Source organism: Lissotriton helveticus, chromosome 12 (genome assembly GCF_964261635.1).
Source record: "Lissotriton helveticus chromosome 12, aLisHel1.1, whole genome shotgun sequence".
Taxonomy (NCBI): Eukaryota; Metazoa; Chordata; class Amphibia; order Caudata; family Salamandridae; genus Lissotriton; species Lissotriton helveticus.
This window is the reverse complement of record NC_136073.1, coordinates 137067445-137080167: the sequence shown is the minus strand read 5'-3', so window position 1 is coordinate 137080167 and position 12723 is coordinate 137067445. Positions and strand designations below refer to the sequence as shown.

General features: G+C 45.5%; 1 non-coding gene across 1 annotated transcript; it reads right to left on the bottom strand.

The window, feature by feature from the left end:
• Positions 1 to 10927: 10927 nt before the first annotated feature.
• Positions 10928 to 10998, bottom strand: TRNAG-GCC (transfer RNA glycine (anticodon GCC)). Its single transcript has one exon. It is a non-coding gene; the product is annotated as a tRNA-Gly (tRNA).
• Positions 10999 to 12723: the final 1725 nt, after the last annotated feature.

The following is a 12723-nucleotide window of genomic DNA, read 5'->3' as shown; positions in this document are numbered from 1 at the left end:
TGCTTTGCACGAGAATTGTTAACACACTTGATGCGGTGCACATGCAGAGAGAGCTGGTGTATGCTGATGTGATTCCTTCATGCTAGGACACTAAGGTATGGGCCCGCCCTAAAACAACCCAAAGAGACCTTCTTAGATAATAATATAATATATGTGTTAGGGAGGGTGAGATATAAGTGTTGTTAACTCTTATTCATTACAGCATGTTAACATGCTGTCACCATTCGCTTTTTATGTCTTAGTAACTATGCTGATAATTTTGCTACTGATAATAAGTATACTTGTATTATCAAAGATACTGCGCCTGAGAAGACGGCATTAGTAAATAAACATTTCAAATGCACATGTGTCTTCTTTACTCCATGATCTGGTTTGTAATGATAATATAACGAAAGAGTGTTCATGAGTCCCACGTACCCTGAGGTACTGTAAGTTCATGTTCTGGTTTGTCTAAACATTGGGTGTTTGATATGTCCAATGAGACACTGTAGCTAGCTTGGTAAGGGGTGAGTTGGTTGCTAAGGTAAGTTTTGGGACATCCTAATTTGCCGAGGTTCCACTCCTCTGTGCACAGTTCTGTGTGAGTACAGAAACCCTGCAACATGGCGCCCAACGTTTTCGGTGGTCTTATATCATGACACTCGAGTAGTTTATCGTTCATGCCTTAACCCCTTCACGTCCGTTTCCGGAAAACGGGGTGTTGGTGAAACCTACCTATTTTTTGAAATAGGTCTTTATTCAAGCTTGATTCTTACTTAAACGGTTTCTTTGAGTTACTACCCAGTTGTGCTACAAAGTATTCTTTGTGTTTACTTGTTTCCAATTCTGTGATGGCGGCAGCGGTGGCTATTGCACAGCATAGTCGCGTAGCGGTACGCAACCATCTTCAGACGTACCAGGTCCCAGTAGATGGGATGGCTGTGATTTTCGTGGTAAGTGCAGATCCGGCGTTTCCTTACGAGTTGTTTTACTCTTGGGTTACGTTTCCGGCTGTGGACGCTAATTCTGGTTTGTACCACTCCTACACCGCCTCGGATGTCCCGGCTGAATATACGCCATACAGGGCATTGGAAATACCTATTGATCATTGGCAGCATCGAGTTTGGTTTGATGGCGCCCTCCCCCACTGTTTGTCCCGTGCGAGGTTAGGTCCACTCTCAATTCCAGGTACTAATTGGCCTGCGTTGGGTGGCTTTACCCCGCACCCGAATCACGGGGCTTGTACCCTGGCAGAAATTCGCAGGCTACATGTAGTTTCCATTTCCGTGATTCGTGCTTTAGTGCAATACATCGGTCGACATCTTCCTGGTGGTCCCCAGGGGGGTGCGGCCGCTCCCATGGAACGAGGCGGAATGCGTCTCAATCCAGTGATGGTAAATTCGGTTTTTGGTGCGCGTCCTGTTGACAACGATGACTTCCCATTCTGGCTAGCAGAGAAGTTTGATCAACTGGAAGCGGTTTTTCCGAATTCTACTCCTGCTGATAAACATAGAATGTTGACGATTACTCTCCCGAAGGATATTACTCCTGAACTTGCTGACTGTGACAGCTGGGGAAAAACATTTGCGGCAGTTTATACAAGGTGCTTCGGCACCCCGTCTATGACTGCCCTGCCTGAAATCGTTAGACGTGTTCAGAATGATCACGGTCCAGAGGCAGCGGTTGAATTGGGTATGCGCCTGTGTGGTTCTTTTGAGATTGTAAGTGATCTCATTCTCTCCAATGTTAAAGGAGATGCAGTTAACTTTCAGGTGTCGAATGCTTTGGCTGCTCTGCCCGATGCCGACAAACCCCGCCAGTTAGCAAAGATTGTGGTGGCCGCTTATAAAACGATTGGCCGCACAAGTAGAGGTCTGAAATATTTTCCAGTGAAGGAGAAAAAACAACCACAGGGGCAATCTGCAGTGACAGATGCCCAGCCAAAGTCCAAGAAACAAAATTGGCCTAAAAAACAGACACAGGGGAAGCAGACAATGCAGACTCAGGGTACTTTTCCTGCAATACAAGCTCCTGCGCCATCCGAAAAAGTTTATGATTTGCGCGACCGCGCGATGATTAAATCACCTGATCGTTTTCAGGGTTCTGATCAACGCTCTCCTCGTTCCTTTCAGGACACATCGGCCCCGAAGACCGGTGGAGGAGGAGGGGGTGGACGTGGACGTGGTGGCCAACAAGGACGTGGTCAGTCCCGCCAGACGGACGGCGCGGTGAAGCAGGAGGATTCTACGCCTAGGCGTCCGCAGTTTGCGAAAAAGAAAGTCGCAGCCTTAACAGCGCATCGATATGCCACAGATAGTGAGAACGCGGCTTCGGAATCTGACGTGGGCTCTGACCTTGCTGGACAGCGCGGCGGAGATAACCATAGTCAGAGAGGCGCTGCGTCCACTACTGAGGGTGACAGCGACTGATGTCTACGTTGTGATAGAAACAGCGGATACGAGACTTGCTCCCCCTGAAAGACTATATGAAATTGTCCTGTTAATTGAAGGTGACATACAGCGTACCGTTAAAGGTGTATTTTGGGAGAATCTGTCTTCTACATATGATATTTTACTTTCGGAGGCTGACTGGCCCCCACCTTTTGTGCTCGCGGCGCCGCGAGGGGAGGAGGTAATCCTACCCAGTTTCGCGAACACTGTCTCGAAAGAGCATGCGCAGCATTTTGCAGAAGAGTGGGCTCGGGCTCTCGCGCCGGCTCTGTACCGTAACCAATGTGGTTGGGATAAATTGTCGCCTTGCCACGAAATTCCGTTGCGGTCTCAGCCGCAGCCTCAACCTCAATATCCCATTCGGCGTGAAGCAAAATCTTCTGTCGCGGAAATCCTTGAACAATTGGAATATCAGGGAGTTATTGAAACGTGTGTGTCACCGATGAATAATCCCCTTTTTACTGTGAATAAACCTGACGGATCATATCGTTTGGTTTTGGATTACCGGCATTTAAACTCGCATTGCCGTAACTGTGCAGTACAGAATACCCACGGCTCTGCCCTAGTGGATAGTCTCGTGCGTAAGCGTTTCAAGACAACGCTTGACATATCCAATGGTTTTTATGCCCACAGATTGGACAGCTTTAGCTCCCAATGGACCAGTTTTACAAGCGCTGGAGTCCAAAAGCAATTCCGGCGTCTTCCAATGGGCTACAAGAATAGTCCTGGTATATTTACCGCTCGAATTGTCTCTATTCTGGAGGCACTAGACCCTGATGCTTTTTCGTATGTGGATGACATATATCTCACAGACGACGATATTTGGGAGCATCTGTGTCGTGTAAATTCTCTTGTTTGCAAATTCGCAGACATGGGTTACAAATTCAACTTTGCAAAATCGCACATTGCTGAACACACAGTGTTGTTTTTGGGCTATGAGCTCAACAATGAAGGTAGAGGTTTGGCTCCTCACTTCTTAGAGAAGTGCGCACAATTGCGCGCACCAACGACACTGAAAAAATTACAGTCTTTACTGGGCTTTTTGAATTTCGGCAGAACTTACATTCCGGAATATGCCCAGCGTATCAAGCCTTTGTATGCTTTGATACAACCAACTTTCTCAAAATCATGCTGGCTGCCTGAGCATTCAGCCATTTTGCAATCCTTGCAGGCTGATCTGCTCGCTTCTAAATATTTACTGACTCGTGATAACCACACCAACCTGGTCATAAGAATAATTCCTGGGACGGTGGGTTTCACGTACCTCACTTTTAATGAAGGTGACACGGTACCTATTGCTTACAAGTCACACTTGTACACTTCGGCTGAGATGCGGTTTCCCACAGTGGAAAAGGTTTTAACTGCTGTACAGATGGCAATTCTAAAAGAACGTGCTCTGTCACAGGGGAAGCGCATGCTAGTGGTAACACCCTGTCCTCATTTAGAGGCAGTCACGAAAGCCAGTGTACCAAATTCAAAGGCTTTGCACCCTCGGTGGATTCAGTGGGCTGCGTCATTGTCATCCGCAGATGTCATGTTTATTTTTGACGCTTCCTTACGGTCGCAGGAGTACTTGCAGTATGAATTCGTTCACCCTGCTCCTCTGGCGATGCGACCTTTGGAAGACTTCCATTGCATCATTTACACTGATGGGTCGGCGCAGGTTGCGCATGGCTCTAAACATGCCTACGTTTCCGCATGCGCCATTGTGGTCGGTGCTATGTTGAATGATGAGTTCATTTCCAGGGAGGTACACACGTTGCCCCTGGGCGATTGCACCGCACAATTGGCAGAGCTTCGTGCTCCCTTACTAGCTTTGGAGTACGCAGATCCAAGTGTTACTACTCTAATTGTAAGTGATTCTTACTACTGTGTCCAGTCTTACAATGAAAACTTGTTCTTTTGGATTCAAAATGATTTTCATGATTCCAAGGGTAGCACAATAAAACATAAAATGATCTGGGTTCGAGTGGCAGAGCTTAAGGCTATGTTGCCACTCGTTTATGTGATTCATACTCTCGGTCATCAGCGCGTGGGAGTACACGCTGTTGGCAACTCGCTTGCTGATGAAGCGGCGAAATCAGCAGTATCTACATACTTAGTTGCAGCAGTTACTAGGTCTAAAACCAAGATTGATAGCGACATCTTGGCAGCGGTTGCTGCCTCTGAGAAGGGAAGTAAACATCCTTCGGGATTCCCTTCGATGTATAAATACCACTTAAGTCCCGAAAAGGTTCCTTTTGTGACAATTCCTGATGTTGGGGAACGGCTGATTCCCAACACGGATCGCAGAACAGACTTGATTACAGCGGCTCATGAAGGTGTGGCGTCTGCGCATGCGGGCGTCTCAGCCACTGTAACGCAACTACAACAACGTTTCTGGTGGCGGGGACTGTACAAACAGACGCGTGATTATGTCCTTCTTTGTGACATATGCCAGCAGATTAAACCTTCAACTGCTACGCGTCCGCCTCAGACTCAGTTGTACATTTCTAATAAACCACTAGGCTGTGTTTACTTAGATCACTGCGGTCCATTTTCATCTGATACTGCGTATAAATACATCTTAGTAGCAGTTGACTCATGCACACGCTTTGTGTGGGTATGGCCACATCGCAGCGCTGATTCCCGGACTGTCATCAGAGATTTGCGTATCTTTATAGGGATTTTTGCCTGTGGTACCTTCCATTCGGATCAGGGTCCGGCTTTCACCTCTAAGGCGTATAAGGATGCCATGACTTCGATGGGGGTCCAAGTCAAGTTTTCGTCACCCTACAGACCTGAGGGTAATAGTGTAGTTGAACGAATGAACCGTGATTTAAAGCAATCTTTGACAGCCCGAGTTATAGGCACTGGCAGAAACTGGCTGGCTCACCTCTATGGCGTGCAGCGTGCTCTTAATAATCTCCCTAGAAGGTCTCTGGGTGGGCGGACCCCATACGAAATGCTCTTTGGCATCAAGATGTTCGTCCCTGACCTTGACGGTCTAGACTCGGTGGTTCGCGCCACTTCCTTTGACGCAGATGAACATTGCAATGTTTTACAGAATCTACAAAAGACGAGAGACACTCTTGCAAAGGAACATTTGCCCTCCACATCGGATGATGCGTTGCAGATCCCGGTAGTTGGCTGGCTACCCCAAGTTGGAGAACTGGTTCGAGAGAAGATCGACAACAAGAAAGAGTTTGGTCCCTCCTATCGAGCTCCGGTCCCAGTGCTTGGAGTGAAGGGCACAAGAACAGTCATTTTACCGCCACTTCCAGGTCGTAAGGAAAACAGGTTTATTTCTATTGACAATGTCAAGATACACAGAGTGGCCGATTCTTCTTAGCATGACACCGGCTGTTTCCTGTCCTTCCATTGTGAGAAATTCAATTATGCCCACTGCTTCTAATAATGAACCTGAGGTGGCCATCGAATTACCTGCTGTTTCCAGTCCATTATTGAATAATTTACCAGGAACTAACCTTGATGAGACAGACTATACATACCCCACTGATTTGTCCATGCCTGACCTGCAAGCTCGTTTAGCCACGGAATCCAGATTTTCATTTGACTCTGCTTCCCTTGCCTCGAAAAAACCCTCTAAAATTGCAGTATATGCTAGCCTGTTTAAAAAACATTTTTTGATACCTCCTTGGATATACATTTGGCTGGTCCTTTTTTCAGTTTACCTTTTTATGTCAATTGGTTTTGTGTTTTATTTTTTTCGGATTATGAATGGACACTATGTCGAGGAGAGAACTTGCATTACTCATTTGAATGGAACTTTGGCCCCACTTTCCTCTTCACATTCTACACACAGATTAAAAAGAGACTTGACTTTGGTTAACATCACAGCGTGGCCTGTTCTGGATGGAATCGCGTGGGATGCAGTTCGTTTTCAGATTCATGGCCCAACGGAAGTCGTTAATGTCCCTAATGTACTAAGAGTTAATATGGGGGATGTGGTGAAACAAAACATTTGTTCTGATGATTGGGATGTTAATGCTGTGGAAAGTTTGTTTTCTGATTTGAAATATTATGCTGCTTTTGATGCTGAGGATTTATATTTAGAATCTGCTAATTATGGTGAATTGTTCTGTTACCAACATTATGGCAATCACTTCTTACACAAGACATCTTCCCGAAGGGATGCGGTTAATTTTACTCAGTGGGAACATTGCCCAGCACCAACACAAGGGAGTTCAGAAACGTTTCTTAAAAAGTATACTTATTTCACTGACTTTAATCAGTCCAATCCCGAGTCCTTTTATTTTAAATTTCACAAACAGCCACTGTCCAAGGTTCGACTTACAAATACAAAATTGTTATATTCAAAGGCCTTCCTGGATCAATTAGTTACTGGAGGGTATGAGTTATGGAAGGATACCATAGACCTTAAATCAGTTTGGGGCTCAAGGGCCTGGCAGGTACAAGGCACTGAGGCTTTGCACCGTGCATGTCTCATCCCAAATCATATGTGGTTTTTAAATGAAACCATTTCCCAGACCACATGCTTTGGATTGGCTACATCTAAAAGGTTAAACACCCCGTCTTTCCCGGAGTTGGAGGAATATGAGAATTGGAGTAATTTTACTAAATTGTCCATTAGAGATATACAGGCTCTGCTTCTGAATTCCTCCTTTAACATTTCCAGTATGAATCCCAAGGGTTGGCTGCTTTGGCACCGTAGTGCTGATTCTTGCCAAAAGAGATTTTTAAATATAACTGACGGTTTTAAGACTGTTAGATCTGATCCCCGTTTTGATTTGAGTCATACTGTCACCTCTTACTCAGTGGGCAAGTTGTGTCAAGCTTGGCTGAAACATTCAACTTTACCTGCGGTTAAGTATCACCTTTCCAAACTGAATGCAGACGTGGATTTGAATGATTTCATTAAGGGCCCAGCTAGTGGCAGGTCGAAACGTTGGTTATATGGTGTTTACAATGAAATTTGGAAACTCTCACAGATTGAGGCTGCTTCACGCCTTAGGGCTATTGATCAGGCAAATCTTGAGAAAGTTCTTGCAGTTGTTGACAATAGCATTAACGTGCTTTCCTCTAGAATTTACACATTAGATAATATTGTGTCATCTGTTGTTGATATTGTACATGATGAAGTATCTGTATTATACCATGGTCAAAATCAATTACGTTCAATCATGCAGTTTGCATGGACACTTCAGACTCTGAAAATGGGTAAAGTTCCCTGGGGATACATGAATGTTTCTTCTTTATTTGCACCGTTCAATTTGACAGACAAACAACGCTTGCTTTCAATGCGTGATGCTTCCTTTTCTATGCTCCATATTGAAAGGTTGGAATCTTTACCTTTTTCTGTGGCAGAAGCCACTGCTGCTACGTGGCTTATCCACGGTTTAATAACGCTGCCTTTTGCTTTATATAAGTTTTCAAATTGTATGAAGTATGTGCCAATAGGTCGTTTTGAACCCTTAGGTAGCGGATTTCTTCATGAAGTCTGGTCACTCCCATACACATACAGATGTTTCAAGGATGAACAAGAGGTTTATCTAACAGGGGATGAGTGTACTGAGACGCCAGATCATTCTTTAATGTGCAGACACATACAGTTACACGGTTCATGTAACAAGGACCGACCGAATATGGCTTGCGTTTTACAGGGCACGCCAGTTCCTGCTATCATCCCCACGTTTAAATTGTTAGAGAATGGTAGTTATTTAATGCTCAATAATGAAAACTGCTGTGGTTTAATTAAAGGTATAGCTTTCATAGTAACGGTTAGTGAGCGAGTTATTTGCTGCAGAAATGTTCTTTATCCTCCCACACGTGAACATAGGGAGTCTTCCGTTTGGCCACAGATACCGACCTTGGGAGCAGAATTCAGCGGCATGGCTAGAATAAGAGCTCTATTGTCCCAGAAAGAGGTGGCCTTGAGCTCGGCCCGTGAAACTTTCGTGCTTCACATTGCTAACACCCGTACGGAGGTTCAGGCTCTATTAAACACTGATTTGCCTTTGCATTTCGGAGCCATGGTCCGTTCTATCTTTAACGCATCCTCCACAACGGGCCTAGCACATTTTTTTAAAGTTGTTAGCGGTGGTCTCGTGACTTCCTTTGAGAAGATATTTGGAGTCATCCCTGCCTTCTTCCATTCTATTTTTTCATCCTTATTTGGAGGGTTCCCGTTTTTGCTTGCATTAGCGGCTGGCGCATTGGTGGTTTTCTGCCTTTTTAAATATGGATGCCCTTCCTGTGCAAGACCACGCACAGCTACTACTGACGCGGTTTCGCAACCGCATGCTTGATTACTATGGCACACTGCCGTTAGCGACTCTAAGCACGGCGTTTGGATTATCTTTTCGGTTCTCCTATTTCACCTGTGTCCAGCCTGTATTTCGCTGTCTGACCTGTGATTTCCTTTGGGCCATTGATTTGTGTCTCTGCGGACCAGCATCTTCTGACGTCGATTTTGATCAACTGATGAGTCCTATCATTGCTCACGAGTTGGTTTGTTCTGACGAAAGGATTATGGCCTTGGCGGTGGCACATGGACTAATGGGTCCCTGGGATGTGTTGTCGGCAGCGCAAAATTTCTTGGAACTAAGTTTTCTTGAGAACCCACCGAGCTGTCCTCTGATGGTTATAGAGGATCCGGTGCTGGAAGATCACGTATGTTCCTTTCATCTTTTAAATTGGATGGCTGAACTGTTTTCGGATGAGGACAGTGACTTCCTCCTGGAGGCTGTTGCAGCTTACTTTTCATATACAGTCTTATCATAGACACTGCCTCAAATTGACGTGCTGATTGATAGCATTTCCTTGATTTGATTGACTTTTGGTCAAGACATTTTATTTTTGCTTGCCTATTGGCTTGAGCCACATTATATTTGTGGGCTATTTTTTAGCATTAGTTTTTATAATTGAATTTTTATTCATGCTCGTTTATAAATGGATTCTGCTCTCATGTGATGGCACTTCTGTTACCTTATTTAGTCCGTTCTCGGATCATGGGGGGGTGTTGTATAGCTCCTATATATCCTTATATCGTGTTAAGTTAGCATAGGTACATTTCAGATTTAAACGCCATTTTTCCTTTCTTGCAACTTCTGCACACGACCCTTAATTGTTGACTTAGCTTTCAACCTAGTGGTTTGCCGTGGTGTATGTGAGAATAATATGTTATTGCTCTGATATCAGTCTTGTTTAATAAACCATGTCTGCACGGAGAGTGCTGAAGTTTCAGGAGCAACACGATATGGAATTGTTATGAGGTCTGATCTCCACGCCTTCATAGTCATAACACAAGTGCAGCCTTTGCCAACTTGGGCTTGAGGCGGGATTGATATTGCTTTGCACGAGAATTGTTAACACACTTGATGCGGTGCACATGCAGAGAGAGCTGGTGTATGCTGATGTGATTCCTTCATGCTAGGACACTAAGGTATGGGCCCGCCCTAAAACAACCCAAAGAGACCTTCTTAGATAATAATATAATATATGTGTTAGGGAGGGTGAGATATAAGTGTTGTTAACTCTTATTCATTACAGCATGTTAACATGCTGTCACCATTCGCTTTTTATGTCTTAGTAACTATGCTGATAATTTTGCTACTGATAATAAGTATACTTGTATTATCAAAGATACTGCGCCTGAGAAGACGGCATTAGTAAATAAACATTTCAAATGCACATGTGTCTTCTTTACTCCATGATCTGGTTTGTAATGATAATATAACGAAAGAGTGTTCATGAGTCCCACGTACCCTGAGGTACTGTAAGTTCATGTTCTGGTTTGTCTAAACATTGGGTGTTTGATATGTCCAATGAGACACTGTAGCTAGCTCGGTAAGGGGTGAGTTGGTTGCTAAGGTAAGTTTTGGGACATCCTAATTTGCCGAGGTTCCACTCCTCTGTGCACAGTTCTGTGTGAGTACAGAAACCCTGCAACACTTCTCAGCACTGCTCCAGTCCAGTGGCTTTAGTTAGAGAGTACAGCGCTTCCCAAGTGAATTTAACGGGAGAGTAGGGAGAGTACTGGTGGTACGCCTCAGTAGCGGACTGGTACTCTGGGAGAATGAGCACTTATCTGCGCGTCTATATTTCCATTCAAAGCTCGAGTGAGGTTTCTCGCAGGTTCAGTGTCTTGGGTCCTCTCTCAGTCTGAGCGCGTTTGCGGAGGCATCCCTCGTTTACACAAACCTTCGTGATTTTGTTACTTTTCTTACAAAAATGAGTTCAGTCATCTCAGTAAGAGACGGGGTGCAGGGAAAGAAAAATCAGCGAGGTTGCTGCGCTGTGCTTTGCACACATTAAAACCGACACGTGGCTTGGAGTTTGGATTTTCGCGCCAGATCCGACAGCTACTTTGAGGGGATTATTCCAAGCAGCTAAAACCCTTTAAAAGAAACGGGAACCTAGATGCAATGTTTCAAAATCGTAAGCCCAACTTTAAATTAAAGTTCTAAGACAATTCCCAATACTTTAGAAATGAGTACATAAATAATCACTCCAATACGCAATAAAAAAAAGTTAGCTGCATTGGCCGGGAATCGAACCCGGGCCTCCCGCGTGGCAGGCGAGAATTCTACCACTGAACCACCAATGCCTCGCTGTGTGAAATGTACTGTGTTACGAACATGTATTCAACAATATGACAGTAGCCTAAATGATATATATTGTCTATATTGAACTGCAGTCTGTACATGAGGCTGACAAGAACGCAGGCAGTTACAGTATGTACAGCACCGATGCTTCACATGGAGAGAGCAGCTATGAGCTCACATGTAGTATGACAGGTTCTGTCTGTAAACCACTGATGCTTCCATAGTACATATAACACACAGAAGATGATCAAACTTGACCATTTCAGGTGCTGAATCTTTGGCTGTACTCAACGCTAAACTACCCAGGCTGTACCTGATCCTGGCTTAAACAAAGATTCTGCACAGTACAACCCATGCCTGAAATGCTGAGAAGGGACAGAACTGACATCCGTATGCGATGAAAAGACAATGATTTCTGTACTGGACAGAGACAAGCACCAATGAACCATCAGTCCTTCATGTATGGTGAGAGGAGACACAGATCGCACGCAGCAGACTGGGGGACATCAATACCCAAAATTGCGCTCAGAATGATGACCACAGGTAGAAGATGCAGGTAACTGACTGACATGTTCCCCGACTGACTGAGATTACTGATCTGAACCTCTACCTAAAATAAGCATTTACAATGCAACGGTTTCGCCTTTGGAAAAGTTAGAGCTATTGGCATTGTAAATGACAATTTTTTTATTTGTTTTCTTTTTGAAAACCGATAAATAAATGGCATTGTCATTTACAATGCCAATAGCTTAATCTCTAGCAAATGCCACACACACCCACACCCACAGAGAGCCCCCCCACACAGAGCCCCTCCACACAGAGCCCCCCCACACACACAGGGCCCCCCCACCCACACACCCACAGAGCCCCCCACACACACACCCACACAGATCCCCCCACACACACCCACACAGAGCCCTCACACACACTGCGAGCCCCCCCACACACTCAGACAGAGCCCTCCACACACCCACAGAGAGCCCCCCCCACACCCACACAGAGCCCCCCACACACCCACACAGAGCCCTCCACACACCCACACAGAGCCCCCACACACCCACACAGAGCCCCCCCACACACTGCGAGCCCCCCCTCACACACCCACACAGAGCCCCCCCCACACACACACACTGCGAGCGAATCTGGAGGGAAGCAAAGGCCGGTGAAACAAGCAGGGTAGGTGAGAGAGCCCACCCCCCCCCCAGAGAAAAAGGGACAGATTAGGATTACAGAAATCAAGCAACGTCAGAGGAGGGTCAGAGAAAGCAAACAAGGACAAGGCAACCAATTGGAGACTTGGCAATGAACCTGTGGCAAGCAGGGACAGAAGAGGGTCAAAGAAACCAAAAACTGCCATGTTTGTGCTCTAGCTACCCCTAAAAGAGAAGAAAGCCAAGAAGGTTCTGATCATGGTCGGCTAAGATCAGAGGTTGGTGGGGACATTACTGTCCTTCTTGTGTAAGAGCTGCAGTCTCTCACATGCCAGGCCACTGACCCTGCGCACACACAGAGCTAGCCCTGATTGTACATGTACAGACGAAGAAGCGCCATTTCCTGATTCAAATAGAAGCCTAAGTGGCCCTCTCTGTTAGTTGACACACAAGGGAGAGACCCTGTCTGTTCCTGTGTTAAACATAAATAGGTAGCCTAATTCATATATACACACTGAAGCACCACTCTGCTTCTGAGCACATCCAAAGGTGTCCTCCCTGCTCCTCTACCCAGAA